Raw genomic sequence first — 7,264 nt, 5'->3', positions numbered from 1 at the left:
CTGCCCAGTCTGTAGTGGGCTGGGCGGTCCTGAGAGGAGGCCAGGGCCAGGGACCGCCCTGGAACCGACTACCCTGGAGAGAGAGGACAATGATTAGAGTCTGTGGGATGAATGATCCATTTTTCTACTGGGACAGTTTCAGTAGTTTTTTAGATATTGTGAACAGCATTATAAAAGTAGTGTCTTTTTGTAATTGACCTCAGATTGCATCTTATGCTATGGAATCCAAATAAACCCTCCAAAATCCAAAACAAACTTATTCTTGAAAGGAGGTGGTCACTGTATTTATTACCTTACCATGGAAGGCCCCCCTTAAAGTAGATCTCCGAGCCCTGCATTTTGTGAGCTTTATAGATACTTGAACCGTACGATGTGTTCTTTGGAATCTATGGAACAGTAAATACAAAGGAAAAGGAAAAAAGTAAACTTTGTTTTTGAAAATAACATCTATTTCATTCAGAAAAAAATATATTAAAAGTTTTCATTGTTTTCACTTTGATGTGCATGAGGATTGAATAACAGAATATATGTTAGGAATTGATGTCCAGATACCTTTGCATTAAGTTGGGTTGGTGCAAAAGTAATTGTCGTTTAAAAGGTTAAAAATAAATGCAAAAACCTCAATTACTTTTGCACCAATTTAATAGTAATATAAAAAACAGTACTGATTTTCAAGGTAAGTTTTAAATGTTGAATTTAAGAATCAGGAAGTGAATGTCGTAGAACTGTAGAAAAACTCATAATACTAGCATGTGGGTTTGTCACCTACACAGCAGAAAGTGTTTTACTTGTGTTAGACTTTAAAATACCTTGCTAAACTATATTCGCATTTCATTTCAACAAACATTTACTGAGGGCCTGCTGTGTGCCAGTATCTAGAAAGAATGAAATAGAGATCTTGGCCTAAGTTTGACAGGAAGATGGATGGGCATGGGGTGAACACTTTGCAGAAAAGGGCCAGGGAGGTGGAACACAGGTGGAACACACTATTGGGTACGCAGAGGAAAGAACGGGACATCTATTTGAGCTGCTCATTGAACTGTCCAGTGGCTGTTTGTCAGGGCAAAAGGGGGCCATTCATTTCAAGCACAGGGAAGAACACAGATACAAGGGCATAGAAGCAAGAGTGCAGGTAACTTTGAGCTCTGTAATGTCCTCTGGGTGTGAGTGGCAAGGCGACAGATGATATTGGTGGTTAAGTGACAGCCAGATCCTGAAAGGCCCTACTTGTCTCACTCAGGAAGGAGCTGGACCTCTGTCTTGTGTGGGAAGGGTTTTAAGCAGGCAGATGAGCTCATATTGGGAAAGAAACCAGTGGGAAGGAAAGATCTGAGAGTCAGACTGTGTAGGAGACTATGAATGCATTATGTTCAATACAAAATACATTCAGGAAGTATTTGTTGGACCCCCAAATATGTCAGGTAATGTCCTAGGTGCTGTGGACAAAATAGGCAGAAATCCTGTACTCTGTGGAGTGCAACGTTGATATCTACAGTCCAGACAAGACAAGAAGGACCTGACCTAAGCTGGCGAGGATGGAGAAGGGGTGGAAGTGACTGCCTTTGGTGACCCATTAGTGACCCATTAGACTTGGAGGAAGAAGAAATGGGAAGAATCAAACACAATTCCCAGGTTTCTGCCTGGGGAGATGAGGTGAAATCTATTTCCATTTTCCATGTATTAGCAAACTGCAAAATCAGGATACCATTTCTGGCATACAATGTGAGAGTTGTTTTTATCCCACTAGAAGGATACATACTTTGAGTTCTTTTCCCAGGATGGGGAATGCATTTCTGAGATTGGATGGCCAAGAATAATAATTAAAGCAGTTTGCATCTAATTGCTCTCCTGCTGGCTTTTCTAGTTATCCTACAAATGGAATTTAGATTTCTCCAATTGACTACAAAATAGCATTTGGCTAAATATTTATGATCATGTTTTCTGTGGTGTTGGTGTTAAAGCAATTCAAAATCGTGAAATCCTTTTCTGTCAGTTTTATAGCTCTGAGACTGACCCCAGCCTAGTGAGTTTGGGACAATAGCTGAAAATGACGAGATGGCATCAGATTAAGCATGTTTGTTATAATTTTTTTCTGCATTAGTTTACAAGTGTTAAAACATGTGCCTCAAAGGACTTAACGTAAAGATAGAATTTATTTCTCATTCAGCTGAATAATCCACAGGTGGCCTGGCTTATGAACCATTCTCTCTTTCCTTGCCTTCTATGACCCAGCCCTCACCTTGTGTCCTCACTTCCTCTCTGGCTACGCCTCAGTCCCATGTACAGATGTGTATCCCACTTCCCAGCCCCTGTATTTACACCTTCCAACCACTGAATTTACTCTTTGCTCTGGTTTATCTCCCCTATGCCCAAAGTTTAAATGATCACCTATGTGAAGTTGATTCATAAATAGATGTCTCCGTTTTAGTCCTCTGAGTCCTTCCTGATCTATAGATCCAGTTAGTTTCTTGACATGTGCACTGGGCTGTCTCAGAGATTCCTTCAGCTCAGCAGTTCTTAAACTTATTCCTCAACCTCCAAACCCAGTCCTATTTCTATATTCCCTTTTCAGTAATGGGCACCAACATTCATCAGGCTCTGCTAGCTTACCTCTCACCCAATCCATCATGGAATTCCGGCAGTTTCTTACGTCCACACTCTCTTCTGAATTCTTCGCTTCCCTCAGTTTCCATCTTGGTCTAAGATAGCAACGTCTCTCATGTGGTGTATTGCATTAGCCTGAAAAGTGGCTTTGCTGCCTCCAGTATGAGCTGTACTGGGCAGAATAACCCTTTCAAAAGCAAATCTGACCGTGCCATCTCCTAGGTAAGACACTTCAGAAATTGCCCTCTACACATAGGAGAAAGACTAAAATTCGAACTGTGAGGGACCCGGGACTGCATGATCTGGCTTCCACCTCAGATGCTGGCTTTCCCCAGCACCACCTCCCGCACCTTTCTTTCTATGCTCCCACCTCTTTGGCGTTTTTCAGGCTGTGCCACTCTCTCTTGTCACAGAACCTTCTCCCATGCTATTCCTTCTGTCTGGATCATGCTCCTACCCCTCTACTACTTACCCAGTTGGCTGCTGGCTTCCTACAGTAAAAGCTTAAGCTTCACGTCCTCATGGCACCCGTTCTGACTTCTCTTGCTTCTCTCTTGGCACTGATCATGGTTATAATTTTTCATTTGCTTGTTACGATTGGTGAATGTCTGGCTTTCCTGCTAGGCTCACGTTCCACAAGGTCATGAATCATGTCTGTTTTTATTCATCTTTATGCCTCTAGTCCCAAGCAGAAAAACACAATAGTAACTGAAGAGATATATGTAAGAGGAAAGATGGCCTGCATGGCCCTATAACATTTGTCTATCTACATGGAAACTGTGTGTAATTACTGTTAGATTTGGGATGTCTTGAGAGTTTGGTGAAATGGCCAGCAGAAAGCTTCATGGCACACATGAGAGGGCGTGTAACAGGCTATTGTGTGTGTTCTTTTAGAGGAGGTTGTGCATACAAAAAACTAATTTCCCAGAAGAAATAGATTGTTGCCTTCACTTTATTTCCTCTAGACAAAGAATAACAATGAATGGAAAAAGTTAATTCAGGACAATTTCAGGTAAGGTCCATACTATGCTGAGAACAGAGAGAGTATTGTAGGACAGTCAAGATTATCTCAGATTGCCTTTGGAGAAATGCAGTGGGTCTTGTTCCCCACACATTGGGAAGCACAGAGAATGAAGTTTCAAGAAATATTACCCGAAGAAAAAACCTTGTGTTCCTAAGAGTTGGTCCCACCTTTTCTCCTGATGCGGAGCATTTATTGTGTTCTTCTGTGTAGCCCTAACCCATGGGACTTGAGAGAGGTCACACTATCCATGTCCCAGGAAGAAATTCCACGTGATCCATGCCAGTCATTGTGATCCAGTTTTTTGTGTCAGTTACTGAATCAGATGTGGGCATTTTCACCCAGAGAAATGCCAGAAGTGTTCTGAGTCCATTTTCTGTTTTTTTAATTAAAATGTATTGGGATGCCAATGGTTGGTAAAATTACATAGGTTTCAAATTCAATTCTGTACTACCATATGCTCATATCACATTATGTGTTCACCACCCAGAGTCGGTTCTCCTTCCATTACCATATATTTGACCCTGTTTACCCTCATCTCCCATCTCTCTCCCTCCTTACCCTCTGGTAACCACTAAACTATTGTCTGGGTCTATGTATTCTTTTTGTTTCTTTGTTTGTCTTGTTTCTTTGTTGCTTTAGTTTTATATCCCACATATCAGTGAAATTAAGTGGTTCTCGACTTTTTCTCTGTAATTTATTTCGCTTAGCATAATAATCTCAAGATCCTTCATGTTGTCACAAATGGCACTATTTCATCTTTTCTTATGTCCCAGTAGTGTTCCATTGTGTATATATACCACATCTTCTTTATCCAATCATCAATCGAAGGACACTTTGGTTGTTTCCATGTATTGGCCACCGTAAATGAAGCAGCAATGAACATCAGAGCACTTATATCACTCTTTGTAGAAGCACATGGGAAATAGTCCTTCTCCCCCTCCATACTGTTGTATCTGACTGATCTGGAAAGTGCTGCACCAGCTTGTGACAATGAGGAGAACTGGCCTACAAAAGAGTGACATGCTAAGGATGGCTGAGAGGGAAGACAGAGAGCACTGAGGTGGCAGGCTAGCCTTCCTCATTGAGGGGGCGGGTGGGCGCGCACAATTTGCTGGACACACGTATAAAAGTTCATGTTTGGTTGGTGTGCACAAGAGAACTTTGTAAAACATTATGTGCTTCAGTTTCCTTCTGCTTTTTATTTATATATAAATAATCTCCATCATGGAACAGTCTTGTAGCAAGTATTTCAGGAATAAGAGTGACGGTCAATCACTTTCGTCAATTTCATTTACAGGTGAAAGAAAAATTGTGGCATAGGAATCACTGAAAAATCCCTTAGCCTGTCTAATGGTCTTCTGGGTCTAGAAAAAGAGAATTACTGTTTATCCCATGAGAGTCATTTCAGGATGACTACACATGTCACACCTGGCTCATTTTGCTTTTCCAATATTCTGGTTCAGGAGGCATTTACCATATTTTCCTTGGACATTTTCTAGTCTGCTACCCTCAAATGAGGCTTTACCTGTTTTCCTAAACAATTTTACCACCAAAGCACCTATATAATTTGTTTGGCAATCTTGAATCTTGGCCTATGATGTCCAAGCAAGGAAACCCATGTCTTAATCATATATTAGATTTCTCCGAGTGATTAGCTGTTCTACTCTGCCTCTAAACTTCAGAACTCCCAGAGATACCAGTAAATCCTTCCCCTGGAAGGCCAGGTTCTATCTAACTTGGTCACACCTGGAGACAAGGAATGTGATGGAAGGAAATCACATTTATTGAGCACATACATGTAGCAGGTACTGAATTAGGCCCTTAATTTCTGTTATTTCATTTAATTCTCATAACTCTGTGACGTATGAATTTTTCACAGTTTATAGAAGGGGAAAGTAATGTATGATTTAATGATTTGCCCAAGGCCACACAGTTAGAAAATGGTGGTCGCAGACTATGAATACAAAGCTCTATAACAACAAAGTTCATACACTTTTACCTAGAGCAGGGCAAGAAATTAATTCCTCTGAATGAGGACTGGTATATATCAGCCATGCTGATGAGGCAAGGGTCACCTCAGTGATATCAGTGCAGGTGTGAAAGAAAAACCGTGGAGATAAGCAAAACATTCCTTTCAGAAACCAGAAACAATTCTGGAAAGGTAGGACTAGAAACTTCCACAGCAGTGATGTGTGATAGAACTGTTTATGATGATCGAAACGTCCTCTGTCTGCCCTGTCCAATATGGCAGCCTCTCACCACATTAGCTATGGAGCACAGTGTGCTGGGGGTGGGGTTCATGGCGAGACTTTGTCTCAGCCCTTCCTAACCGCTTGGATGCGTTTTCCCTCTTGTTTACCCAATGGGCAGGGGTCGCTCTACCAGTTGTTAGTTTTTCTTTTTTTTCTCAGAGTAAATTATTCCATATATAGCTGGAGATTTGGTGTGCATGTGGGGGGTGACGAGTTCAGGATCTTCCTATGTGGCCATCTTAAATCAGAACGCAGTCCAGCAATTTCAAAATGTCACGGCCCTGCTTTCCGGCCTCCATTGTGTCTGATGAGCAATATGCTGTGCATCTCATTGCAGATCCTTTGTACTGACTTCGTTTTTTGTTGCTCTGTTTGTTTGCTGCTCTCCAGATTGCTTGCCTTTGGCTTTGAAGAGTTTGGTGAGGTGTCTGGGTAGGAACCTCTTTGATTTATAATTTTTGGAGTTCATTAAGCTTCTTGAATATGTAGACCTGCATCTTTTATCAAATTTGGAAAGTTTTCAGCTATTGTTTCTTTAAATATTCTTTATGCTATTTTTTTCTGCTTTTACTTTTATTAGCATTTGTGTGAGGCTGAATTTATTCCCGGGCCATAAGTTTTAGTTTCTTCACTTTCTTCTCAGAGATCATTTCCTTCTGTGCAACCTCCTCTTCTGGTGTAGGAACAATAACAATCTGCTCTTTCTCAGTTAGGATCATCTCTCTGTTGCAGGGAGAGCTCCTGTACGGGTTTCTACACCCATGAACTCTGGAAGTTCTGGGCTGCATCTCGGGAGCCCTGTTCACCTGGATGTGTAATGACCAGAGAGTCGATATCTAAACCCTTAAGTTCAGCATTACTCTGCATTTTTCAGCATGTGCAGTAAAAATTCTGCTCTCTTTTTGGGTTGGACTGTTTGTCCAACCCTATTGTTTGGCCCGGGCACACCTCCTAACTCCACCGTTATAACAACGGTACAGCACACATTGCTTTTGTAATGTGACATCCTTTAGATACTTGGTGGCTTTTCAGATATGCATACTCTTGATGACCTGGGCAGTTTCACGAGTGTTCTTAAAATGAACAGGTAGATTCGAACCTCTTGATTTACATGATTTTGTGGGGTTCTCTGAGTCAAGCGAACAGCGAACCATTTTCAGAGGTCTCCTCAGGCTGCTTACGAGAAGAACTCTTTATGGTTTTAAAAAAATTTATTTTATTTTATTTTATATTTTCTGTCTTCTCTTCTTCTGGGATTCCCACTGTATGTTGGTTTGGTTGAACTCTTGGGCTCTGTTCATTTTCTTCATCCTTTTGCCTTTTTACTCTTCCAATTGAATAATTTCATTAGGTCTATTTTCCAGGTTGCAGATTCTTTATTCTG

At 41.2% G+C, this 7,264-nt stretch overlaps 1 pseudogene across 1 annotated transcript; it reads right to left on the bottom strand.

The window, feature by feature from the left end:
- Positions 1-6,479: 6,479 nt before the first annotated feature.
- LOC308495609 (large ribosomal subunit protein uL22-like) lies at positions 6,480-7,034 on the bottom strand (annotated as a pseudogene). The gene has a single exon. The product of its transcript is annotated as a large ribosomal subunit protein uL22-like (transcript).
- Positions 7,035-7,264: the final 230 nt, after the last annotated feature.

This window comes from Rhinolophus hipposideros, assembly GCF_964194185.1.
Source record: "Rhinolophus hipposideros genome assembly, contig: HAP1_SCAFFOLD_100, whole genome shotgun sequence".
Classification (NCBI taxonomy): Eukaryota; Metazoa; Chordata; class Mammalia; order Chiroptera; family Rhinolophidae; genus Rhinolophus; species Rhinolophus hipposideros.
The sequence above is the reverse complement of the archived record's forward strand: the minus strand, read 5'-3'. Positions and strand labels throughout refer to the sequence as shown.